Source organism: Gallus gallus, chromosome 9, assembly GCF_016699485.2.
Source record: "Gallus gallus isolate bGalGal1 chromosome 9, bGalGal1.mat.broiler.GRCg7b, whole genome shotgun sequence".
NCBI classification, from domain to species: domain Eukaryota; kingdom Metazoa; phylum Chordata; class Aves; order Galliformes; family Phasianidae; genus Gallus; species Gallus gallus.
Window position 1 is genome coordinate 12,641,061 of NC_052540.1, and position 27,359 is coordinate 12,668,419.

Sequence of the window (27,359 nt, forward strand, 5' to 3'; positions counted from 1 at the left end):
CACGAGCCCAAGTGTCCCCTGTGCTTCCAGGGCAGGTGGCTGCAGGAACAAAGCTGCCCAGCGGGGCGCGGGCACAACCCTCTGCTGGGCACTGGGAAGTGCTCCAGCAACGGGGAACAAAAAGCGGGTGGCGACACGGGCTGGAAAACAGGAGGGGGATCCGGGTGCTGGTGGAGTTAATGGGAAGGGGCACCCCCCCAGTGCTGGGGTTTCAGCCCTCCCCAGCAGGGCACGCATGGCACAGCCCGCGCGGTGCCACGATCGATGAGCACTGGCAGAGCATCAAAAGTGAATTCAGTCATTTACAGTAAAATCAAAGAGGGCAGAACAATGAGTGCGCAGCGAGGTTAAAGCACCTTGTTACAGGAACAAATCCTTCAGCTGGCAGCAAAAGAATGGGATTTATGGCCCTGCAGGTTCAGAGCCAGATTAGCTGCGGTGACATTTATCTGAGGGACCTGACGTTGGTGGCTTTCCCTTAGAGGTGTTGGGTTGGACCCTCTGTGTGCCAGGGCCCAACCTGCCCTGTGCACTCTGGGACATGCCTCCATGGGTGGAAATGTTGCCCCAAGCAGAGCCTGAGCTGCGTGGCTGTGCGTGTTTGGGAAGCTGCTGGGAGGCACGTCATTGCCATGGAGACTTGTTCTACAGGCAAATAAATATTTGGTGCTTTTTTTCTCTTGCCATAAATGTCCATCCCCTCTCCTCCTGCATCCCTGTGGCATGTTTATATTGCAGGGTCTCGGCTCCTTCAGCCTCACTCGTCCTACCCATGCAGCATGTCTTCTCTCCCCACATCTTTCTTCTCACTCTCCCCACCAGCCTGCTGTCATGTTCCCACGTTGGTGCATTTTAGGTTTTGGGTGGGAGGGGTTAAAGGCATCCTGCCTGCTGCGTCCTCCTCCACTGCTTCCAGCTGCAGCTGAGGAGCGTGACTGGTTCTAAATTGTCCTTACCCCCTGAATTAATGCACAAATGCTTGTCCTGCTCTGCTTTTCCCACTGTACCTGCCCTTGTCCCCACACAGTGGCAGAAGCCTTGTGCCACCTGGGTCCCGCAGCACCTCCTGCAGAGTGGCAATGGGGATGAGCAGGGCTCTGCTCGCCGTGGAGCCACACAAAGGTCCCTTTCTGTGGGCAGCACTGTGCCCCGCAGGACAAAGTCCCCTCTGAGCCTCAGAGTTGTGGGTTTGTGAAGTAGCAGGGGAAGGGGAGGCAGGACACAAATGAGCCTCCTTCGTTAATAAATCCTCACAGCTGTGGAAAGTTTGAGGCAGCAAGAGCACCCAGACAGAAAATTAAAAAACTAATAAAGTCCTCAGTGTGGGGGCACTGGCATCAGGTCAGCTTTCCTTCTCGAGACACCTAATAAAGAGGCATTCCAGGACACTAACTCATAAGGGAAATCTGCAGGGGTCAAAGGGAACAGTGGAAAACTAACCATGGTAACTCCAGCATGCTGGGAAGGCAATGTGGAGCTGGGCTGCTTCTCCTTCAGTCCCTCAGGGCTGCTGGGGAGCAGTTTGGGGCAGCAGAAGAGCCCTATTGCCCAGGCTGGCCTGGGACCCCCAGGGCTTCAGGCACCTGTCCTGCAGGAGGATGGGGGGCCCGGGGCACTCGGATAGGGCTGCAGAGGCTGCAGAGATGCTCTGCAAGGCACCGCCAGGTTGGGGTCAGGGCCCCGGCCAAGAGAGGGAATGTAAATCATTTTATGCAGCTTGCTTAATTGAAGTCTTTCCAGGGGGTGCCTTCTTAATGGGATGATGGCACCAATTACCGCGTTAGGAGGCAGAGGCAGCTCTTAGGGCAGAATTTACCATCCCGGTTCATTCACGGTGCTGTGTGGTGCCAGATCTGTCACCGAGCACTGCCACCCGCGTGGTGTGCCCAGTAAGCACCCTGGTGTGCCTGCGGGTGAAGGGCACCGTGCAAACCAGGTCAGGAAGCAGCGTGCAACCAGCCAGATGGAATACTGCACAAGGAAACCATGGGTTTTCCTTGCTTGCTAGAGCCCAGCCTGGAGGGCAAATTCACAGCCAAGCTATAAACCTGAAAAACGGGGGTTTCCAGTGGAAACATTGATATCACCCTCGGCTGGCAGAGCTGCAGCTCCACACACTCACACCAACACCGTCACTCCCGGCTCCCCGCCGGCCACAGATGGGCGCGTGGCTGCGGGACATCCCGGGCTGTGGGGCCCGGCCCCATCCCGTGTGGTGGGGGCACCCCTCTGCCCACAGCCACCAAAAAGCCCAAAGAGAAAGGCAGAGCCGTTCAGTTGGTTGTAAAAATTAATGAGTTCAGATACAGACTTGCTTTATTCCGGTCCAGCTGCGTAACCACGGCGATTGTGTCCGGCACAGCAGACAGTTACATCAGCTCCACACCCCTGTACAATAAGACTCTGTTTGATCTCAGAAACAAGATCAGACTCCTGGGCTTTGCACATCCTGCTTCCTACATATGTAAAATCATTTTATTACCAGCCAGGAGAGTTCATCTAAGCTGCTCTCGCTGTGCAGCCAATGCAGAGGGAACATAGCCCTGTCTGCACTTCTGTTACCAGATGGAGGGCTGTGGGGCTGCTGCTCCTCCAGTGTGGGTTTCTCTTTGTTTAAGTGCTCCTTGGAGCTGGAGAGCCGGCTGCCAGCACTGCAACCCAGGCTGTGCAGAGCGCTGCAGAGCTCACTCACATCCCAGTGCATTCCCAAAGCAGAATTCAGCCCAGGTCCCCACGCTGCCCTGCGTGCGGGCTGTGCGGCCAGGGCTCCTCAACTCACTGTGCACAGGTCAGCCGGCAGCTGCCGGGTGGGAATGCGTATCTGCTGCTCTGTTGTGCTTGGATGGAGACAGCAGAGCAGGCAGAGGGAGGGGAAATCCCCACCTCATCGCGGCCCCACAGCCAGCCAGTCTGACAGAGCAGCTCCTCCTGTGCACCCAGCTCACGGCCCTGCTTCACCCCTGGCTGCTTTCTCCTCACAGTTTGGTTAGATCGCCAGTTTAGAGGCTTTGGGGGCCCAGCCTAGGCTGTGCACTCAGCAGCTCAGCAAGGATGATGCCAGGATGGCTCTGCTTGGTGGCAACAACAAGAAGCAGTGCCAGTTGGTGCCAGTCGGGCTCTGTTCAGAAAGGAGAAGACATCCCACCCTTCCGAGGGGATTTTCCCACTGCCACTTTGTGCTCAGGGTGCTGTGCCCCAATGGTCTGTCAGTGGGGCCATAAAGGCCGTTGGTCCCATTCCATCCATCAGCTCTGCAGATGAGAGCTCGAGCAGCCTGGTCCTGGTGGGGATGGGATGGTGGGGAGATGTCCCCTCTGTCCCCTCCTGGCCTTTCTGACAGTATAAACAAAACCTGAAAGGGCCAGGGCAGCTCCAGAATAAACTGTAAACGATCCCATCTGTGTGTCTTAGCCAATATCTCCTCCAGGAGAGGGGTGTGGAGGAGAGAAAACAATGCAAAGGGTCCTTTTTTTTTCTGTCTCAGAAGGAAATGCCATCACATTCATAGGTTGCTACTGCTTCAAAGCCCATTCCAGAGCCCGGGCTCCTCCTCAGATGGGTTTCCTACTGGAGGTGGTGCAGGAGCCTTAGGAAAGCCTGCGGTTTGCAGGAATAATGAAGAGCAAAGCTGGGCTGCACGTGTGTGAGCTCAGCGCTCACGAGTAGATCAGAGAATGAAAGCAGATCTTATGTGAAAAAGTCATATTCTCTGGCAATAAATGTGTTTTGCAAAGCAATAAGAAGGCATCCCTGCTCGTACTTTTCCATTTTGGGGCTGCGGTTAGCCTTATACCACCTCCCCCTGCTTTCCGGATCTGTCTCCTGCCCCCCAGCCCCAGGCTGGCCTGAGAGCTTGATAAAGGATATTGCAATTGTATTGGAGGCCTCGGTGCATGACAAAAGCGTTGGAAATCACAATTAGAGCCTTATCTCACCAGGTCTCCCGCTATGTTCCCTGGTCTCAAAGGCTGGGGGCTGTGAGAACTTTGCATCTCCAAAGAGCAGGAGCAGCTTCAGGCTCAGCCCAGGGCACTCTGGAGACCCCCGGTGCCACCCTAGAAGGCAGCTCTGGGCTTGGAGTGAGAGCCACGCGTGACACAGAGCTGGGGAGACAGCAGTGGTGAACTTCAGAGCCTCTCCATCCATGATACATGGCCAGGAAGAAAGAGTGCATCCAAAGTCCATGATGTACAGGCAACAGCTTGGAAGGCTTTGACTTCAGTAGAGTGATGCTGTGGCTGAACACGCTGGGATGGATGCCCTGATGGCAGAGGGAGTGTGAGCAGGGGGGTCCTGAGCACACCTGCACCTCGCCCTGACCCCCCGCACTCCTCTCACCTCCGTCTGCTTTGTGAGCCCCCCTGTGAGCACCGCCAAGCAGAGGGGCATGCTGCCCTATGCCTCTGCCTCTGCTCATTAGCTAGCGAGAAATAAATCCCTTTCATCTCCACACTCATTTTCTAAGGATAATAATCCCTTTTTGTGTGCACCTACTTTAAATGTTCCCAAACTGAGTTGTAATTGCTGATAGTAATTAAGTTAATACATATTTACAGCCGTGTAGAGTTATAGAGGGTCTCCCGTAGTTTTATTTGGGGCATTTTCTTTAACCTGCTATAAAATCATTAACAAGTTGTTCAGCATTAATTGCCTCCCGGGCGATCCCGTCCCAGTGTGCAGGGCAGGCAGATGGCCCCCCAGCCTGGCAGGGATGCCTTCCCCCTCACACGCACAGTCTGGCTTTAATTCATGGCAGAGCCTGGATCTCCAGTACTGGGAAAAGGCCTTGGATGTGTTCTGGGGTACACCAGAGGTAGTCCTACAAGACACTGGCTGATGGCTAGGTGCCTGATCTCTGTGCCATGCGTTGAGCTGAGACACCAGTGTGCAGCTAACACCAGCGACCATCACCTGTCTGTTCTGCCTCATTGCTCCAGTTCTTCTAATTTCACCTCCGTGGCCAAATTTGCGCTCTCTGATGCGTGCACGGCTGGGATGCGGGAGGACTCAGCCCCCACCCCCTGCCCAATTCACCACTGCTTGCATTTGTGCTTTTGTGCTTGCCAAGAGCCCCAAAGCGCTCAGCAAACAGCGTGTGTGGTGAGAGATCACCGCATGTAATCTCCGGGTGAATCTCCCCATTATACAGTAGTCTAATTAACTCCAGGACAGGGTCACGATGAGCTATCGGCTCCAGGAATGCCGTCCCCGAAGGGAAGTAAATATCTCCGGGAGAGCGGGGAGCCCCTTTCTATGGCAGTGAATCCTGATAAAGAGCTTCACTCCATTCTCCTGCCGCTGGCTCCAGCTTAGCCCTTCTAAAGCTGATTCTGCCCTGCGCTAATCTGGAGGATCCATTCAGCCCAAAGCTCAACGTCTGAATCTATTTGCCCAGTGTGCAGCTGTGTCAATTTGCAAAGACAAAGGAAAGCTCCTCTGTCAACAGGTTGGGGAGCTCAGGTAGCACGAGCGAATTGAGGGCAAGAAGTCAAAGTGGTTTCTCAAACCATCAGACCATGTGTAAATCCCAGGCGGCGTGAGGGGCCGTGGCAGCGCGAGGGATAAAGGGAACAGAGGAGCGGGTGAGCAGCCAGCTCTAAGCCCGCCAATTAGCGCTATTAAAGAAAGATAATTAGATCTGCTCCATGGAAACCCCAGAGGAGGCAGAATGCAATTTCCATTTGGGCTTATTTTAATAAAAGTTGGAAATGCCAGGGGATGCCCAAACAGCAGTGCCGGGGCAGAGCAGCACTGGGGCACGGGGAGGCCCCCAGGACACCCACCTTTGCTGCTCGGTGTGCACACCCAAGGGACGGGATGGAAAACATCAGAGGGGAATGGTTTCATAGAAATACAGCCTCTGTTACAGTCTCTGCTGCTCTGGCAGCTGTTATGTGCAGGACTCGCTGCACGGGGCTGTGTGGTGAGCAGGGCTGGGGCATGAGGGATGGAGGGGAGGGCAGAAGGCATGCCACTGAGGGTCATGTGGATGTCCTGGGGAGGAGATGGGGCAAGCGGAGCCCCGAGAGATGGTGGCAGCAGCAGGATCCAGCCAGTGTCTGAGCATCCATATAGCTGCAGGGGATTGCAGCCTCAGTGAGGGAAGACCCGAAGGAGTCATCTCGCAACCGGCGTGTGAGGTCCTGATCTCACTGCTAATCATCTCCACTAATTTCCTGCCATTCAGAGATGTACAAAATAAGCCACGTTTGAGCAGGTCTGTTTTGCCATTGAAGGCTTCCACACAAGCAAAACCTCTACTGGAAATTAAGGAAGCCGTGCTTTCTCTCTGAATATTTCAAACAAAACACGCACAGGACTCGAGCTCAGAAAGATTGTGCTGAAAGTATAAATCGGCCTCTAGGAAGACTCTGCATGTGGGAAAGAGGAATGTGAAAGAGAAACAAGAGAAGGGCTGCACGCAGCCGGCCGGGGCCGATGGTACCCGCCAAGGGCTGCCTCACCCCCAGCAGCTGCTGGGGAGAAGAATTTAACTTTAACAAGCCACGTTTGGGGGAAATTTAGGCACCGTCCATTAGATAACTGTTCTCAGATGTGCAATAATAAACACCACTTACATAGCTTTAATTCATGAGCTTAATCACGAGACACGCTGAATACGCTCTGGGTGATACTCCAGTGAGCGGGAAGCGCAGGTGAAATCTCGTGTTTGCATGAGTTCGTGATGCTGGTCCAAACCAACATTCTGCCCTCCCACTCCTTCCTCCTGCCACAAACTGTCAGGGCACGTGCAGGCAGATGTGCGGCCAGATGCCTCATGCCTCTCTTCCAGCTAAGCATGTTTATTTTGATACATGTCTGGGAATATAACACCTGTACCATTAATAAACACAGCCATCCCTTTCAAATACATTTTATACCTACTGTACATTTCTATTCTGAGATAATAAATCACACGCATAAACCTTATTAATCATTTAAACAGCTCCTTAAAACACCACAGAAAAGATTTTCCAACTCAAACACCTTTTAAGACGCGATGACATCATGTCTCTCGGGACATTGTTGTGCAGCAAAGAGCGCGAGACATTTTTCCCACCATAAAGTTGCTGCAATAAAGTTTGTCACTGCAGTCATTAACTTCGTGTTTTCTCCTCTCGCGTTCTTCCCTACTCTGGAGCTACCTATCATCGGGGAGAAAGAGAAAGCACGCCTCAGTGAAACATCTGGGGGTCTAATGGCATCTGCTACAGTGCAAAGTACCCAGTGATTTCAGCAGGAGTCATCTTCACTCTTTCTTGCGTTAACACCTGGGGTACTTGTCCTGGGCACCCATGGATGGGTGCTGCATGCCCTGTCCTCACCCTCCAATGGTCTGTGAACCCAAAATCTCGGTGGTGCCATCCCTGCAAAAGCCTTGGGACTCAGCCTTGCTGTGTTTGTTCCCTGCTCCTACTTGGAGGTGCAGTGTTTGTGCTGGGTTTGGCTACCTCAAGAAATGCCTATCCTGGTGGATGGCCCCAGTGGGGACAGGAGCACAACGATGCAATGAGGGCTCCTTGCAGAGCAGTTTTGGACTCAGTTTCATAGACTTTTAGCACAGCCTCCTATGTGCACACACACTAATTCAGATGAATTCAAACTTTTCAGTCCATAGAAGACAACTCTACAGTGCAGGGACATGCGTGCTGCTGGCAGGGATAAAAGCAGAGCTGAATGTGCCTGGTCCTCCAATATCCAATGGGGGACTATAAGAAAGAAGTGGACAGACTCTTGAGCAGGGTCTGTTGTGATAGGACAAGAAGAAATGGTTCCATTTAGACTAGATTAGATTTAGACTAGATGTAAGGAAGAAGCTCTTTACAATAAGGGTGGCACTGGCACAGGTTGCCCAGAGAGGTGGTGGGTGCCCCAACCATGAAGGCAGCCAAGGTCAGGCTGGACGGGGCTCTGAGCACCTGATGGAGCTGTAGGTGTCCCCGTTCACTGCATGGGGTTGGACCAGATGGCCTTTAAGGGTCCCTTCCAACTCAAACGGTTCTATGATTCTCTGATTCTTCACGACCACCCCTACAGTCTCAAGCACACAAAAGCCCATGTCAAGCTCTGGTATGGTCCAGCTGCAGCCCCTGCAAAATTTTTCCTCCTCAAAAGACACCCTGGCACACGTTAAGCCAATTACTGTGGAGACAAACACATCTGCCTGCTGCTAATTAGGAACTGTCAAACCAGACCCCGTGGAGCACACGGGGTCTCTGCGGGGCCGGGCAGCGGGGCGCGGTGATGGGTGACACACCTTCCCACTTCCCTCCTGCTCCCAACCAGGCAGCGCAGAGCTGGCGCTAGCTGAGCAATTAAGCTATTAAGTAACTCAGTTAATAAATTCAGATTTTGCCCTAATACATTTCTAATGACCTTGTCTAATAAATTCAAAGCAATCTGGGAAGAATGCTTGCTGCCATATTTTAAAGGCAAAAGTGATTTACGTTTGCTGAGAGGGCAAAGACAGCCGCATGTGATTTATTACTATCAGTCACTGTATCTTTCATCTCTTTAATTATTTTCTCTACAGGCGGCTTCAAAAGTGCTCTTGAAGGCTGAATGCTGGGCGTTTTTCAAGTTCAGATACCATTCAGGTCGGAACTCTTGTTTTTTCCTTCCTCTCTGTGGCTTCAGATATTAATCATGGAGGCTGCAGTTTGCTTTGCTTAGGTTGGACTTAGTGCAGTGGGTGATTTTGCGTGCTTGGTATGGTACTGGAGCCAAACGGCTGAAACCTCCAAGACTTTTGTTCATCAGTCATGCAACATTTTCCAACGGGAAAGCCAGCAACAACCAGCAAGCTCCATAGGGCTGACTGATTGGAACAAGATTTACCTCTTGCTGTCAGCCCATAGGCAGGAGTTTGGGGAGCAGTTTGAAGGCTGCTTTGGTTTTATTGGGCAAAAAGACAAACCTTCACATCCAGAGAGAGGGGCTGAAAGGGAAGCTGAACAACAAACTGCTGAAAAGCCTGCGTTCAGGATGGAGGAAGCACAATTACATGAGGAAATTAAACTGGTTTCCCGCAGGAATAGGAAAGGCAGGAGTGGCCAAGCCCAGGGTCATGGGGGGGTTCCAGAGGAGGTGAGTTGGGCTCAGGCTCATGTCCCTGTTATAAGGGGAGCTGGGTTACTCTGTCACTCAGGTTCACTGGAAAAGCTAGCTGAAAGCAGAGGGGCAGTGCTTGTGCTTCTGTTGCATACTTATGCTCTGTTGCATACCCCAGAACTTCCTAAGATTTGAGAAGGCCAGGTTTGATCTTTGCCCAACTTCCAGTTCCTATCCAGGGCTCAAGCTGTGGGAATTTTCCTGCCAAGATTGTCTTCCAGCTACTTCCAGGTAGCCCTCAGAAATGGCCTGGCTGCATTTCGGACAGGAAAAACCATTTCTACAAGATTTCCTGTCTGGCTTTACAAGCCCAAGAGCTCTGGAGTAATACCAAGGAATCATCCAAACTGTTGATAAGCGCCTGCCTGGCTTGGGGATGGGTTGGACATTGGGGACATGGGACAAGCGTGGCACGTTCTTCACAGGGAACCCCAAACTGCCAGTACAGAGGAGGCAGTCTTGGCTCCTGCTGGGAGAGGTTTTGTTTTGGAAAGCTCCTGCTCAGCAGCGTCACAGGGCACGTGGGCATGCGGGCAGCATGCAAACAGCACTGGTGCGCGGGGTCTCACATGGTTCAAGTGCTCAACATTAAACAACACACATACAAGACACAAGGCCCTTCCAAGGGGTTCCTTCTCCCCCAGGTCCCCTGTATCCCACTCAGCTCAAGCATGCATCTTCTCAAATTTCTCATCTCACCGCTGTGATCCTCTGCAGTCAGAGGAAACTCTGAGCTGCGTTTCTTGGGGTCAGTTTTTCATGACTGAGACCTAGTCATGCAAACAAAGATTTATTTTTTTCTTACCAAAACAACATTAAGGAGAAAATTCCTTCCCATGACTAAAGCCGAGTGGGAATTTTTCAACAAAACGCCGAAGCAGAAAGTTTTGGGGGAAGGGTCAGTTTGGGTACAATCTGAAATGTAATTTCTCTTTCAGTTTTTAAAATGGGAAAGGCATACTTCAGGTGTCAGATGGCTGTAACACAAATAGGACCGTAGTTTAAAAACATCATGGTCAAAAATATAAACATTTAAAATGCTATCTAAGCTAAACGTTCATTTTGAAGGCAATAGTTTCAGATAGTTCAAGAAACTGATGATCAGAATGGATGTCATCGCTCAACCAAGGGCCGAGATGCACCAGTGCTACGACCTTGGCCTTATGTCTGAAAGGCAGCAATAGGCAGGGCACTGCGTCTCTTAACAAGGCTGTTAGGACCGTGTTCAGTAGGGTTTTGTTGTTGTTCAGCTGCTTCCCATGTTACAAAAAGCAGTCAGATGAAGTTTAAACAAGCTATAACCAATAGGCCTGCGAACAATTTGGCACTTAAGCCCGAGTGCTGAATTTTGTTCACCATTTTCCACAATTATGTTCTTGCCAGTGAGGCTAATGGAGAGAAAGGGAACTCCTGAGCTGCAGGCAAGCAGAGCCCTTTGGAAAGCGGGCCCAGCGCTCAGCTATCCATCTGACTGTCCAAATAAAATGCAGCAACAATGGAAATGGAATTCATTAAACTTAAATAGACATGATTTTATCCTCGTTGGCCTAACCTTGGTTCCTTGTACATTGAACCCTTCCATTTGTGGGCTCGGACATTAACAGATGAGTTATTAACTAGCCGTGGCTAATTATAGATAGCTGCATCACCTTCATAAAAGGGAGGCATTGTCTAGGCCACTTAGGGCCAAAGTTGAGGTCTCGTGAAGTTAATCTTATTGAAAAAATCACTCAACAGAAAATATCTTTTTCCTTCAACTCCCACCGAAAATCAATTTTATGGGAATTTGAACACTTTCCTAAAGCGCTGGCAAAACAGCCATCAAAGAGGAGCAGGAGCAGAACAGGTTGGGCTTCATCGTCTGAGCTGGCACTGAGCAGCGCCCATCAGCGAGGAGGAAACTATTACGCCTATAAGCTTTTCTTTCATTTAGATGATGCACAATATTGTTAATGGACACAGTTAGGGGAATTTGCCTTCCCTGGCTGTATGATTTTTCACTTAGTACCACTCTTTGAATGTTCCCACAGACTCAAAGAGTGGTTACCCCAGAGAGGAAGTGCAACGTACCTACCTGACGGAGATTTAGCTTGCTAATGCATTTTGATGAAGCAGAAATGCAGCGAGGAGGAATTAAAGGAATAATGAAACAATCATTTCTACCCACAGAAAGAGGAGCCTGCCCTTGCCAGCTGCCCTGGGGCTGGTTCCGGGGTGGGGGTCCTGCCTCAGGGCCACAGCAGAGCCTCATCCCCCTCATCGTGCCCAGCAAGGGCGGGACCTGAACAGAGAGAGTGGATGAAGCTTTGGGCTCGTGCAAGGCAGTACTGGTACCTGCACCACGAGCCTAGATTGAGCTGCAGGACACCAAACCTCTCCAGAAAGACTGCAAATGGAGACCTGTGTGACGTTAGCTAAGGCTTCCTAATTAGATGGAGAAAACAAATCTGCTCCACCCCAGGCAGCTGCAGCTCCAGCCAGCATGTTACTTATTAGCTCAAATTATTATTATTATAAAAAACACTTGACTTTCTTGTTCAAAAAGTAAAAAGGGATTAGCAGGGTCTCTCAGACATCCCTCCTCAGACTAACCTCCAGTATCTCAGACAAAGCCCCCACCAGAATACAAGCCTTCTCAGTCCAAGGACAAAACAGACCCCAAACGGCTGCAATAGAAAGTCAAAGGCAATACTTGACAGCACACTCAACTCTGTTTGCTGACTTTTCCTAATGCATACAATAAAGTTCAGCCCGAATATGTCATTGCTGCCAATTACCCAGGGCAACAGCCAGACCCTGGAGCTGGTAAATCAATGGAGGCACGAGGGAAAGCTGCTTTTTCCAAAAGTGAAGTGCACGGAAGACCATAAAAGCAAGAAGCACACAAGGACGGATTAGGGGCTGCAGAACAAAACGCACTGGGTGGGGGGGGTTCCAGCCTTTCCCAGCCCCAGTCTGCATCAAACCCCCATGGAGGCTGCCCCAATGGGAGGTAGGGGAGAGGGGGATGACTTCTCTATCAGAGTAGGATGCCAGGATGCCCCCAGGTTTCAGCAGTGGGAGGTAGCTGAGACACCAAAGGAAGCTCTCCCCATAGATGACAAAACCCTGGGTGGTGTGGGAGAGGGCAGCCAGGGCTGGTGTTGGCACATGTGGTTAAAAATGATTTGATTGGCAAATCCTAGCTGTCTGGGAGTTGGTGAGTAATCAGCATGAGCCACAGCTTTGGTGCAAAGAGCTCTCATCAACTTATTTTCCTGTTAAGTACATTCCACCGCACTCATTCCATCTCTGCCACCTCTGCTCACAGACTGAAACTTTTTCCCAGTTTTGCAGACCGGAATGCTGGAATTAATGGAATTCAGTAATTTGCATGGAAATGCTTGATATGTCTGAGCAACAGTTGGCATTTTTAACCATAGCCCTATGGGGCTGGGTGCCTTGCAAATGCAGTCCTGCAGGTAGCAACGCTTCTGGATACAGCTCAAGTTTGGAAAATGACTGAGACTCAGCCCCACTGGTTTCCTTGTCAGTCCCTCTGTCCTTACCAGGAAGAGCCATGCTTCCAAAGAGCCCTCAGAGAGGCACAGGATTCACTTTGAGAGGATTCTGAGAAGCGGGATACTTGGTCACTCCCTGCCTGGGCTCTTCAGCACTGTGCGCTGTGTAATGGCCCAGAGAAAATCAATTGGACACTGCATTTCAGAGATAAGGGCTGGGATTTTATTCTGAATAACCTGGTGACCCCAATCAATCTCTGTCCCCAAACTGACTCAAAGTTTGAAGCTTTAGTCAGCAATTAGGTCTCACCAACCAAGAACTGCAGCTGATATCCCAGACAAAATACCTTTATTAACTACTTTTGATGCATATCAGGAGATACCAGCCAATGCAGTTAGAGGCAGGCTTTAAAGGACTCTTCCACGTGGTTAGTCCTGCCCAGTAGGGTGGGCAGACCACAGGTGAAAGCAGGCAGCACCTCCTGACATGAGTGCTTGCCTCCAGCACGGCCAAAGGACAGGGTTTGGGTCTGCATGCAGAAGTCAAGAAGTGAATTCAGTGTCCATCAGATCTCAGTGATCCCCCTCCAGCGAGCACAGAACACAGGGGAACCTTTCCTCGCGGCACTTCTCACAAGCACAAGCATCTCTAGGATGAAGACATGGAGCATTCAGTGATTCACCATAACACCAGAGAAGCACAACAAACTACAGCTCAGCCTGCGGTACCAGCCGGCTCCTGTGCTCTCTGGGTCACCAAGGAAGGTGCTTCTCAGGGGATGCACAGGGGACGTTCCAGCTCTGCGCCATGCTGGGCAGCTCAGACAAGGGTCCCTGCAAGCTGACAACAGTGACAGAGGGGCCGGCTGCCCCGTGCCCGTTCAGACACCAAGAGCACTGCTGGCTCAGCCCCAGCCCAAGGCCCTGGGGCGGGCCCCATCCAGCTCCAGGAGAAAAAGGGGCCTTCGTTAGGAAGGCGTTTTTCATCGCCCCGAGAGCTGTGTTCGGCGGCATTGTTGGAAGCAGCAGGTAGCAGCAAAAGGCCGGGGCATTCCCCTGAGCAGCCCCGGGCCCCGTTGTGCTGCCTTTCAGCACGAGCTAAAGGTCAGGCTGCAGCCGGGCTCCGGGCCTCACTGTTTTGTTACGATTGTCACAAGGTAGATTAATCAGATTTACGGCATTAAGCCTTGCCGTATCTTGAGCCTTTCAGTCCTTTCTGCCTCCAAAACTTGCTTCGTATGAACAGATCCTTTGTTTATCCTGCACTTACAGTCTTCATTTGGAGATGGGGAGCAGCTAAAGGAACGGCCGCTGCAAGGACTGAGCGATGCCCCAAACCTCTCCCCTATCCCCTGTGCTGGGGTAGCTCAGATACTCTCCAGGTGAACAGCTGGGGATGGCCCCATGCTTGGGGCTGCACGGCTTCTGGGAAGCAGCTCCCCTCCAAATAAACACGAGAAGAGAGCAATTCTGGAGCAGGGCAAAGTGCCACGACCGGGAGCACAAAGCACAATTTATGTCCTCCCGAGGCACCCCCAGCATATGGGACCACTTACACACTTGTTTGCCTTGGTCGCTCGGCCTGCAGAGCCGCTGGGAGCTCAGCCCTATTTCATGTTCTGACGGGGATGCTGAGATGCCGGCCCCAGGCCCGCGTGGGGCTGCAGGGATCTTTATCCCACCGTGCAGTGTCCTGCTGGCAGGAATTTGTCTGCAAATTTCCCCTCATTGAAAGCAGCCAGGGGGCCACAGGACACAGGCTGATACAAGAACTTGATTAGGGCTGGGACAGGTGGTGCGGGGAGCAGCAGGCACCTCAGCGCACCTCCCCGCGCTGCTTCTCACTCACAGCACTGCATCTATCTCTGCTGGGTTTTCCAGTCAGTCATATTTCTCCAGAGCATTTGGCTTTAAAAAAAAAAAAAAAAAAACACCTTATACTTAATCTATCCGTATGGAAAAGCAATCTTTGAGGAAACAGCGATGAAACTAAGAGCGCAATAAACTGGTGAACGTGGCTGCAGCGAAACTTGCAGCTAGAATGGAGAAGGGTGGAAACGGAGTGCCAGTGGCCTTATCTCATGCAGGTGCATTTGATTATCCCCAGGGCAGCTCAGAACCACGAAACATAGAATACATTAGTGCATTTGTTTTGAGCATGGCATGCAGATAAGGGGAATTATATGCCACGTTTGGATGCATCCACTTTTCTGCCTGAAGTTTTTAACTTTTACGCAAGAAAATGCAAAGCAAGGTGACAGTGTATGGTGTGTACATTAAAGTGACCTCTCTGTAATGAGACAACATTTAGTGAGCATTTAAATTTAAATAAGGGAAGCACAATGACAGCCTAAATTCCCACCATCCATCACTCTTTGCAGAAGGGGCTCTTCCCAGAGACGGCTGGCATGCTGAGCCCCTGCTCTTTGGAAACAAGCAGTGTGGGTGAGCTTGCACATAATCTTTTGGCCTGGTGCTGGTATGTAACCCAAAGATACGTGTAACTTTCACGTTGACAGAAAAATGAGACTTCACGGTGAGCTCAGGCTCCCCATGGCACAGAAGCACAACTTTGCAACCAAAGCCAGCAGCACTGCTTTGGGACTGCATCCTGCACACGGCCCAGGTGCTCTTTGTCCCATGCCAGCCTCCCACACCCAGCCCTACTGACTCACAAAGACTGGGAGGGCCTCAAGTACCTGCGTTGGTTACCTGGACAGGGTGAGTGGGACACTCACATTTGGCACTGCTGTGGCTGCTGCACATGTCCTGAGATGAGCCTCAGCTCACAGAGCTTTCTCATCCCGTCTCCTTATTTCACAAACACGGCTGAATTTGTAGATATATTTAAGGGGAAAAGGCCCCGCGTGGGCATTTCCTGGCAGTGTGCAGCCCAGAGAGGGCGAGTCTGGTATGAGACCATACCTCTGATCGAGTGCCTGAGGCTCTGGCAGTAATTCACCCCTAGATAAGATGTCTTTGGAAGAAATGAATGGAATTTGAGTGGAAAATATGATCCAGGTTTGTCAGTCCCTGCGTCCCACTGGAAAAGCTGCCCAAACTCCCCACCTCTGCTTACCCATCCAGCACACACCTGCAGCTCTACCTGCTCTACAGGGATAAGGGCTTTGCAACAGTTTGTTTGCATTTTCTGATGAAAAAGCCTTAATCAGTGGACTTCCTAAAAGAAAAGGAAGAGATGTGATTCACATTTACAGGCACTTAAATGTTTTGCCAGCATACACTGGCTACTAGTGCAATGATTATTTTCTCAAGATTGAAAAAAAAGGAAAGAAGAGGGAAGAACAGGCTGTCCCAACTATGCTTCAATTAAAGAAATGGTGTCATTTCTTGGCATTGTCATTATTTACATTTCCATCTTCTCTCTCCACCCACTACAAATTATGAAATCACTGAAGTGATTAAAAAATAACCACAGCAGATACCTGGCTGTTTGATCCCGAGCCTGAATAGGAACAAAAGGGGAATCAAGTCTCTGATTGTGGAAAAAAAAAGAAAGGAGAAGAAAATTTGTATGAAGAAAGTTGTGAAGGAGCAGCTTTGGCTTTGATCCCCACCAGCTCCAGCTTTGCCAGGCAGCTCTGGGGAGTAAAGCCACACCATCACACAGGAGAGCCCAGGGACAGCATCTTACATGGCCTGCTTGGAGGAAAACAGAGAGCAAGATTCCTATTCTTCAGGTAAACGGAAGAAAATCAAATACGGATTTGATGTGTTTGGAACGAGCACAGATTTCAAATCATCGAGGCTATTTTGACTTCTGTGCAACTTGCCTATTTCAGCTTAAAGAGGCTGATTAACAGGCTGCCAGCCTGGGCTTTCTTGTTCTTAATTCCTAATTTGTAAACCCTCCTGTCTGCCCTGCTGAAGGGAATCCAGTGCCTCAGGAATGGCCATTAGAAATCAGAGCAACGACAGCAATGAGCAGTAGCAGCCATGCAAATCTAACCTGCCCACGTGGATCTCAGTGATTTCCAACAGTAAAAATTACAGTGGGAGCGATGAGGGGTCATTTCCTATCTACTCGTTGCTAACACTGTCTCTATGTACGCTGGAGAGAGATTTAGGCTGCTTATATTTTCACCAGATCACCACTGGTCTTCTGCCTTTGTTGTCATTTAAACCACAGTCCCCAGACCTTGTGTTGATTTCTAGCTTGAAGGAGAGAGATACAATCCTAGAGATGGTGTGGGAGCAAATCCTTCCAGAATTCGGCACTTCTGGTAAAAACACGGTGCCCTGAATCTGTTGCTGGTTTGTTGTTTTGTTATGTTTTAGGCAAAAAATGTCCTAATCTTACTTCCACACCCTCTCCCCTCCTAGAATAGGGGTATTACTTCCTCCTGCAAACATCTCCCAGCTGGGAGCACAGTTCAGCCTTTTTGGAAAGGGAAAGAAGCCTCAGAAAATAAGGAGGTGAGGTAGCCTACCACCACAGACCCCACTCCAATTAGTGACAGTGCCTGGCTCAAGGTGTGAGGCACATAGCTCCATTCATTTTCAAAGCATCTTTTTAGTGAGAAATTCTTCTTTTCAGATAGTTGTGTCAAGCCAGTTTTCAGGCAAAGATGCTCCAAGAGAGCAATCTTACAGCAGGATGCACATTTCCCATCATGTTCTGCCCACTGGGTGCTAAATGCAAACAGCCCCACGCTGGCCATCCCAGCAGCCACCTCTCAGCACACCGGAAAGTTTGCCCTCAAGAGTCTGAATGGGCGCAGGGCTGAAAATCTGCCACTTTGGAGTATATCAAACATCTCATTTTCCAACTGGAAAAGTGCTTAACTTCAGCTCTGCTGATGAAAATTAATTGAAGACACGTGTTCACGAGACCCAGAGGACATCTGTGTAAGCATTCAGTAAGAAGATCAAGCCTAACTCACACCAAGAAGTCATGTGCTTAACTGGCATCACCTGTGCTGCTGGCTGCAGCCACACAGGAGGAGGACTCGGGGTGCCAGGGCACCCAGCTTCCACCAAACCCACACAGAGAACAGCTTGCTTCCTGGGTATGTTTCCAGATTCCGCCTCTGCTGACGGGTGGCCACCCCCGAGCAGTCGGTGGCACTTCTGAGCAGCACAAGATTGCAGAGAGGGAGCCCTGATTTGCAGGAACAGCACAACTCCCAGGCAGGCAGAGCTGTGCGCACGATAATGATGGCTACACAGCACTGGGAGATGCTTCAAGGCTCAATGTGGGCTATGGTGAGACTGCCACAGAGATCACATGTAGCAGCCAGCTCCCTTTCCAGCAACTGCGTGTACAGGAGTCCTACATCCCTGTGTCTGATCAGAGGTCAGAGCTGGGACTGATGGGAAACAGTCATTTTTTAGCTTGGAAAACATTCCTTTCTTCTGGATTGAGCATCAGTGTTTTTAACGTTCCCTCTTCCTCTCCCCTTTCCAAAACAAGGCATCAAACTGAAGTAAGAAAGCCTCAACCACACCTGGTCAAACAGAACATTTGCTTTAATCCCAGAGAAAAGAACTTGTTTTCACTTACATATTTTTTAAAAATAGCAAACTCATTCATTCATTCAGAAATAGCAAATTCCATGGTGGAGCACTAGCTCCAAACAAGGCAGGGAACTTTTTCAATTCGAAATCCATCTGCTAGACTCTGGCTTTTTTTTGCATTCATTCTCTGTCTCTTTCCCTCCCAGATTACCCCCGGAATGCAGTCCCAGTTCATGAACAGTTTCGGCTGCTATCAGCATGAGCCATGCTGCTCCTTCAAACTACGACCTCAGTGCCACCCAGCATCGCTCCTGCAGCTGAGAGAACATATCACTTTATACTTCATGAGCATTCTGGACACCGCTAGGGAAGTTTGCCCATTGCTGTGCCCAAGAAGAGAGCAAACATTTCACACCTGAGTGCTCAAGCTGGGATTCTGCACTGTTGTGGGCAGCTTTGGGCCTTCCTGCAGACAGGGTGCTGAGGAGCTAAGGCAAGCACACCGCTGCCCTGCTAGAGAATGGGGGATTTGCCTCATCACGACACACCAACACTCATCTGGAAGCATCCTTAAACAGTCCGAGGGACATGTCTGCTCTGAGCTAGTTTGCACGTGGAAGTTAAAGCAAGTTAAGTCCAAGTGTCAATGCAAAGAGCGGTTGATCAAAGAACAAAAACGCAAGAATGCATTATTGCTAGCTAAGGATTTGCCTTGCTGTCAAGCTGCCTCCCAAGCACCTCTCCCGGCACTGTGATCTGCCGGAGCTTGTCACCGGCCCAGAGGCAGAGCGCAGGGGTTCTCCCCCTGAAGGCGAGCACAGCGTGCAGCTCTGCTCCGGGTGGGAGCACGTCTGGAGATGGAGACGGCAGTGCTGGGCAGAGCAGGGAGCCCTGAGCGCCTGCACTCCGCCTGCCGCTGCGAGGGAACATGTGCTGTGCAGACCCGGCTGAAAAAATGTGGTGAGAAGTCATCCAAAAACTCAGCTCAGAACAGGCTGCTTTTAAAATGGAGATTTTAAGGGAGTATTTTCATTGCTTGAAAATCTTCTAGTCCCGAAGCAAGAATTATTGCTCCGTTTTTTTGTTAAAGAAAGCAGTAAAAGCATTTATATGCACAAATCCCAAACGTAGTCTTTATCCAACTATGTTTCCATAGTAAACGCTCCTACTTTCTTGTCTGTTTTGAAGTTGAGAATACCTGGCCTCGCTCACTGACAGAATTGCACCTCATGGACCCCCTCGCATTTCCAAGGAAAATAGCATCTGATACTCAGCCAGAGAGTATCTTAGCACCTCCGTCTCCTGTGGATTTTGCCTCTGGCTTTAAGGAGAACAAGACCCAGCCAAGAACCCCCAGCACATGCGTTTGGAACTGGTTTGCTCTGCATCCTGCTCCCACTTGTTTGGGATTAGGGAAGAGAGGCATTTAAAGCTGTGGGCTGGGGGCAGGCAGGGGTGGCCCCGGGGGGGGCCCAGGAAGCAGCCCCAGATCTGTGACCCACAGCACAACACTGCCTTTTCCCCAGGGGTTTGTTTGGTTGTATAAGAGCCTGCATTTTATGCTGCCTGCTTAACAAACCTGTATCAACAGCTTTTCTCCCCCTTCTCGTTGATGCAAACGACGTAAACGCAAGCAAGTCCTAAGCACAGGAGTGTGCTCTTGGGCCAGAGCAGCTGCAAGTGATCTCCCTGCGCACAGATAAAGCCTGAATCACTTGGATCTCACAGCTGGACTTGAGCTATAAACAGCTCTGGGAGGACCTCAGTATTGATATTGGGCCAGAAGTGCCGGGGCAGTGGTGCGGCTCCCAGCCACGTCCCAGGCAGCACCGGCCAAAGTTAGGGGCATGTGCAGCATCTCTGCTGACTTTCAGGGGTGTGCTGGCTGTGCCACAGCCTTTCTGGGAGCCTGCTCACTTTGCAGCACTCACCTAAGCTTGGGATCGGAGAATGAAAACCAGGTCCTTCTTCCCACCTGCTAGCGCCTGTTCTGCTGTTCAAGGTGGCATCTGAGCCTGCTTTTGAGCAGAAGCACAAGCACATGAAAGCTGAGTTATGGAGAGTCTCCTGACAGGCTGGCAGTGGTCTCGGTGACTCACTAACTTGTGATTTCCTCCACAGTGGTTTTCCAGCACAGCTGCTGCTGGCCGCAGCACATGGCGCACGCCGTGTCATTTCTCAGAAGGCCAGGCTGTGTGGGCAACCTGCACATCGCCCATGCAGATCCCCACGGTACAATCCAGTAATTGCCAGGAGGATAACAGGCCATAAATCTGGGCAGCTGCACATGTGAGGCACGCATGGTCTGGCTCCTGCAGTCAAAGCGTATGTGTTTTTGCTGTTCGCAGTGGCTGAATGTGTTTCTCATTCTGGATTCCCCTTTCCAGAGGAAACTCCCTCCGCCCCACTCACTTCTCTCATCCTCTTTATGAAAGGACCTCAGGCACTCTGGAAATGTGGGGAGAGGTTTACACCATTCCTGAGAGATCTCTCAACTGCTTGGTGCCACTTGACAAACAAGGAAGCTGCAAACAGAGCAATGAAGTAATTTTCTACACACAGCTTGCAGACGATGCTGGAATAGAAGGTAATCCTCTGGCCTCCCAGCCCCATCTTTTCTCTCTAGGCCTGAAATTGCAGTGTCTTTGTTATGCACAAATTTGATTACAAAATGCCTGGGATGCCGAGGTTACAGGTTTATTTGCAAAGCTGAAACCTAGCTCTAGGACCACAGACCTGTTATGCACAAACCTGGGCTAAGGTTTGATGAAGGAAGAAAGAAATCTTTTTCTTCGTAATTCCACGGTGGAAAAATTGAATTTAAAGAGGCTTTGTGAAACAAAACCTAACATGGCCAGCCTGGGAACACTGCATAAAAGGGCATTGTGCTCTGCTTAAGAAATGGCATGTCCAGTCTGTCCTGGGCTGCCAGGGAGTTCAAGAAACTGGACTTGGGCAGCCAAGTAACCTGCTGACTTTGTGTCTGAGAACTGGATAAAACACATCACCCTGCCTCCTTTCCCTTCCTGCTTCTTCACGGAAGGCACTTGGAACAAATCAGACTGCGTGCATGGCTAGGAGGAGCAGGAAGGAAAGCAAAGTTAGGGGAGCATGGCTAAGAGCAACCCCAGCCTGAGGTCAGCAGAGAAACTGCTGGGGTTGACCCGCTCACCAGCAGGGCCAGCCATGGGCATGGGGAATGGGGGTCATCAGAAGGAAAACATCCAAAAACACTGAGAGCAGCAAATGAACTGGAACAGCTCTACCTATTGACAGAGAAGGGGCAGCACAGGGCTGCAGGAGCTATCACTGGCATTGGCACTTGGATGTGTCCAGCAATGGAATGCATGGGAGCGTGGACAGAGTGGGGGGCAAGCAGAAGGGATAAGCACAATTCCTTTGGCTGCTGGTAGCTGCCAGAGCCAGGGATACTGCCTGTGCACTCTGGAGAATGCCACTTTTGTTTCTGCAGAGCTGCTCACGTTTTCTGAATCGATGTGCTTTTGGACTTCCCTCTCCCCACATACTAGCCGTGCATGCTGTTTCAGCTCACAGATTCCACTTATTGCCCACAAATGGAGAGCACTGTTCACCAAGGACAAGAAAACACCGATCAGCTTTCCAGGTATCTTGGTGGAGGCTTGCACTGAAGTGCCTTAATAAGGAACCAGAGGAATGAACTCTGCCCATTGGAGGCAAATCAGCGCCTGTTACATCTGGCAGCAGAACTAAACCAGAGCAGACAAAAGCAGCTCAGCAGGTGCGTGCATCACCGAGGCATCCATACAGCCTCTTACTTGCATCTCGGGGCTTGTAGTGAGTAAAGGGCTGCCAGCATCAGGACTTCTCAGCCAGCCCATTGCAAAGACCCTCAAACAACACAAGCAAGCTTCCAGAGCTGTATGCTGCATGCAGTCTGGTCTCCCTCCCTGCCACACTGGTTTCCTGGAATATACCTGAGACTTCAAACCTCACTTTAATTGAAAGAGCTCTTTTGACCACTTACAAGGAGGCAGGGAATCCAGCCACGCTTTTCCAGCCATGGAAACCACATGAAAAGCTCTACAAGCAGCTTTCCTCACCATTCCCGACGTTCTTCATAGAGCCAAGCCGAAGGACGGCTTGGCCAGAAAAAGGAGATTTACGGAGCTGTGTGTCATAAATCCAGGATCCCAGCAACATCCACCAACGGATTTTCTCTCTTTGGGGAGGATGCCTGAATCGCCCTTGATGTGGGGTTAGGGACTAAAAACCCAGGCCTTGATAGACTGCAGTGTTTCTTTCCTGCATTCTCCCTGATGAAATCTGGTTGCGTTTCCAGATCCCTCAGAGGAAGGTACATTTGTTTCAATCCCTCACTTTTCATTCCCTCTGATATTCTTCCCCTTTGGTTTTCAACCATTCTTTGCATTTTACTGCTGTTGAGCACAAGAGAAATACCGTTTCATTTATAGCTATAATTACCTCTCTTGTGTCCATATGAAACTGTTTATCTACCCTAACCTTCGGTCTGGGAGAAGTCCCCCTGGAACGTAGCAGGACAAAACCTGCAGGTCATGCAGGAATAATTGTAGCTGCCTAAAGAACTGAAAAGAAAACAAAGCCTTTTCTGCCAGGTTTTAGGAAGAAGTACGGCTTTCATACAGAGTTTCACCTCCGTGCATGAGAGCCGGGTGGCAGCAGCACGGCTCAAGGACACGGCTTCACTCCTGGGGTTCATCCTGTGGGCTCAGAGAGCCCTGGGATGGGGCTGCAGATGAAATGCTGTCCTGCAGAAGACCTGCTGAATTGAGATGACTCCTCAAACTTCACCCTGAAACTCAACAGACTCGGGTCTGCTATGACCAGGCAAGGAAACAAAAACAACGAGGCAAACTACAGAGTTCCCCCCCCCCCCCCCCCCCCCCCCCCAGAATGAAGCTTTCTCAGAGAGACCTGAAATGCTGCTGTGAAGACTTCTGCTCAGCTGGTGAAAATCCTGTGTGTGGGCTATCTAGCATAAGAGCTGGCAGGCACTGAGATGCAGGTGAATGCATGGCAGAAGTTTCCCTTCAGCTGGAAAAAAAACATGACCTCCTACAGCTCGGGCTCAGCCCTGATCACCAGAACATACAGCTGCTGCATACACCCCTCCTCCAGCCCACTCACCCTGTGTGCAAACAGCCAGCTTCCGTGCCCTGCACCATATCCTGGCTGCTTCCACAGCCTCTGCTCCCCTCACAGAAGCAGCTGGATGAGCCCATGGAGGCTCGGGGACCTCATTTCCTATTTCCCAGGAGGAGGGAGGGGCAGCTTTTGTTCCCCCAGCTGGGCTGGATGGGGAGCAGAGCAGCCCCTCTTCCCTGCCCTCCCAGGCACTAATAGCCCCACCAGAACAGCCGCCCCGCCACCTGCACAAAACAACATCCACATGGAAAGTACATCTTTTGCTGTTTAATGAGGCTATTACAGAATAGCTTATTTACTTCATTATGCACCATTTGCCTTTTCCCTTGCTTTTGGGCTGCATTAGTAATTTTTCTCCCTCTGGAGACAAACAAAGTTGTTGTTTTTTGTTTTGTTTTGGTTTTTTTTTCCCCCACAATAGATGCAGAAAAACTGCATTTTGTTCCCTCTCTATTATCTGGGCTTTCTATCTGCTGTTAGGACTGTTTATCAGATCTAATGGCCGTTCTTTTTCTCTGCACAACAGGAACGCTGCTGTACTCTGAGCAGTTGCACAGCCCAGCAGAGATCCTGCTCCCAGAGCTGTGCCCGCACAGAGACTGCTGCTGTCTCAGCTCATTTACCCCCCTCTTGTTGTCCAGACCCCTTTTTACAGCACTGATACAACCAGGTCTAAAAACCTTCCCTTTTTGCCCCAAAACTGACATTACATAAAGCTGATTGCACATTTGGAAGCAGAATTCAGATTCATCTCCCTGTCCTATTTAAGCCTCTGAACAGGATGTCCCGAGAGCTGTGGGTGCCCCATCCTTGGGGTGCTCAAGGCCAGGCTGGACAGGCCCTGAGCAGCCTGAGCTGGTGGGCGCAGCCAGTCTATGGCATGGATTGGGGCTGGGTGGGCTCTAAGGTCTCCTCCAACCTCAGCCATTCCATGTGTCTATGATTCCATGACCTGCAGTGAGGCCTGCAGCAGGCCCAGCCCCGCAGCGACTTGCTCTGCTGGCTTCAAGGACAGACGGAGCAGGCGCCTGCCCACCCCCAGGAAAAGCTTGGGCTGCTAAAAAGCAAGTTGGCTAAAGTAAAATATTTGTTCTCAATTTCCTGTTAAAATTGGCAGGAACAATGATTTTTTTTTTTCCCCCTTGCAGTATTTTATTAGGAGATAGGGAGTTAATGGGAAAGCCCAGCAAAACATAATCTGCCTCTCCTAGCAAACAGGACAAGTCCAGGGCCACATTTCCTTCTCAAAGCCTGAACAAGGACATAACCCTCAGCATTACCCTTGGACACTGCTGAGAAACCTCTGATCCTGTGGCTGGAGGCACGGCTTCACAGCCAGCAGGTCGTTAGCAACAACCCCCTCAGAAATACCTTGAGCAACAGCATTTGGGGAAATTAACTACCTCTGGCAAGGGCAGCCACAGCACTAAGGTCACCACGTAAGCTGGCTTGCCTGGTGCTGCTCCAGCCTTTGCCAAGCAGACTTGCAGCCAATCTTTCAGAAAGCAGTGTAAAAGCAGTCCTGAAACGGCCTCTGGCCCACTGTAGGCGGGGAGGGTAAAACACAGGGGCTTAGTTTCTACTTGGAAAAAAAACCTAGAGTGAAATACCTTCGTGCTGCTTTGACAGAACTGGTGAGTTATTTCTTTTCCCTACTTTCCTTTAAAGCACTAGAATAGCATTAAAGCAGGAATTTGCATCAGCGTCCTGAGCGCAACAATAGGCACTGCAGACTTCCCCACTTAGACTTGGTTGCAAACCAAGTGCTTTATATGAAATATTACAGAGTGATTCATCGCAGGGTAATTAGGCTTTAATCCAACTGCAGATTTATCCACTCAGATTAAACCTGCCCTGGTTGCTAAAGACCTCCTAATAACAGAGGCACTGGTGTCTTATTCTGATTTAGAGCATTTAAGTCTCATATCAAGCTATTAACATGAATTTAAGATTGCTTTATAACATAGGGAAGCAATATAAGGCTATCAGAATTCATTTCCAGATGTGGACTCCTCAGTACAGGAGAGACATGGACCTGTTGGAGCACGTCCAGAGGAGGGCCACAAAAATGATGCAAGGAATGGAACGCCTCCCTGCAAAGACAGGCTGAGAGCTGGGGCTGTGCAGCCTGGAGAAGAGAAGGCTCCAGGGAGACCTGAGAGCAGCCTTTCAGTACCCAAAAGGAGGCTACAAGAAAGAAGGGGACAGACTCTTTAGCAGGGTCTGTGGTGATAGGACAAGGGGGAATGGTTTCAAACTAAAAGAGGGGAGATTTATAGTGGATATAAGGAAGAAGTTTTTTTATAATAAGGGTGGTGAGGCACTGGCACAGGTTGTCCAGAGAGGTGGTGGGTGCCCCATCCCTGGAGACACTCAAGGTTAGTCTGGACAGGGCTCTGAGCAGCTGATGGAGCTGTAGGTGTCCCTGTTCAGTGTGAGGAGTTGGACCAGATGGCGCTTTCAGCTCAAACAATTCTGACTTTCAGTTTGAGTATCGCAAAGACTGTAGTATTTGCCATGCCACCAGCCTACAGGGTAGTTCAGAACTGTGTGCCCACCAGAATGCAGATCATCTCAGAAAAGATTTTTCTGCTTTTGTTTACACCCAAGCACATCCCCTTCCCCAGGCCTTTTATCTAGGAGAGCAGGACTATTTGCAGTATGAGAGAGAGGACGGTGAGGCTCTGCATCTCCAGAGACACCTGTGGATCAGCCCCCACCTTCATTTCAGCATACAGAGGGTGAGCACAGTGTATACACAGCCCTTCTTGCAAGCAACCCTGTGAGCACCGTGGATCCAGAGGAAAGCTCAGGGAGCACCAGAGGAGCAAAGGGACCCTCCAAGGAACCAGGACTCACTTGGGAAATAAGCCCCCAGCCCTCTGGCAGCCCAGGGGCTGCCAAACATTTGTGTGCACGGGGAAGAAATCTTGCTACCTGCGGCCTTCTGCTCACAGCTGGGGACAGCAGCCAGCTTTGCACACAGCAGGGCAGCACAGTGCTGGGCTCCCTCCCAAATTTCCAGCTGACACGACCCAAGCCAACATAGAGCAGCGTGTCCCTGCAGGCAGACTGGCAAGGCCAGGCTGTGCCCTGTGATGCCTGCAGGCTCAGCTCTCACAGACAGGATTTCTTTCTTTTAATTTTGAATGAATTTGCCCCAAACCAATCATGGACACAGTGGAAAGTTTCATGCTGTGCAAAAAGCTCCTTCCCGTAAAGCAAACACATAAGGGTGGAAAGTTTTCATCCAAATGCCAGAGTGGGAAAGTAGGGCTGCACAGCTGCACCAGGAAAGAAAGCCCTGCAAAGCGCTGTGCCCACCGTGCAAGGGAGAGGAAACAGTTATATGACAGACAAACAAATGTGGTGGACAGAGATCACCCTGTTAGAGTCCCAGTTCTGGTTTTCACCCGGTAGGCTGGCCCTTTGGACTGCACTAGTCTGTAGGACCTGCATGGGATGATAACATACCTCCATTTGAAAGGACCCCCTTTTCAAGTCCACCCACTTTGTGTATTTAGTGGCTTCAAAGACACTAGTGCTAACGGGCTAAATCCTACGTAGGGAGAAAGATAACCATCGCTGTGCACCAAAGCCTGCAGTAAAGTCAATATTGACCGAGCTGCCCTGGTGCACCCTGCCTCGCCAGCACTCCCAGGTGTGCAGGGTTCCCCTCAGGAACCACTCAGGTGGGGATGGATGGGGATTAAACAACAGGAGCTGCAGAGCGTGTAGGATGGGGACAGGGACAGCAGCATGGGCTTTCTTGGCTCCTCAGACATGAGTGATTCTATCAAGGATAAACTGAGTGCAAAATCACAAACCTCCAAAAAAGCAGCTGCTACAAAGAGTGCAGCCCTGAACCATAAATGCTGAAAGGAAAAGCCAGTTCAAAGAGAAGCACTGATCCTCCCACAGGGAAAAAAACACCCTCGGGGGAGAGAGAGGTGGAGATAAAGATCAGAAACAATTAAAGAGCAATGGTTATCGAACACACTACCCCTGTGATTAGGGCTCCTGATTTGGCTTATCAGGACTGGGATGGGTGCCATGAATACACCCAAACTGTGTATGAATTGCACAGGGCTCTGTCCAAAAGCA

The 27,359-nt window shown here is 50.5% G+C and overlaps 1 long non-coding RNA gene across 10 annotated transcripts in view; it reads right to left on the minus strand.

Annotated features, from left to right (window-relative positions):
• Positions 1 to 27,359, minus strand: part of LOC101750501 — a 53,901-nt gene that overhangs the window by 10,075 nt on the left and 16,467 nt on the right. The window contains exon 9 of one of the 10 annotated variants that reach the window (XR_005862227.2): positions 7,911 to 13,260. The exons of the other annotated variants lie outside the window; for them this stretch is intronic. This is a non-coding gene — a long non-coding RNA (uncharacterized LOC101750501). Of the gene's footprint in view, positions 1 to 7,910; positions 13,261 to 27,359 lie in introns of those variants that run through there. 10 annotated transcript variants of the gene reach the window in all.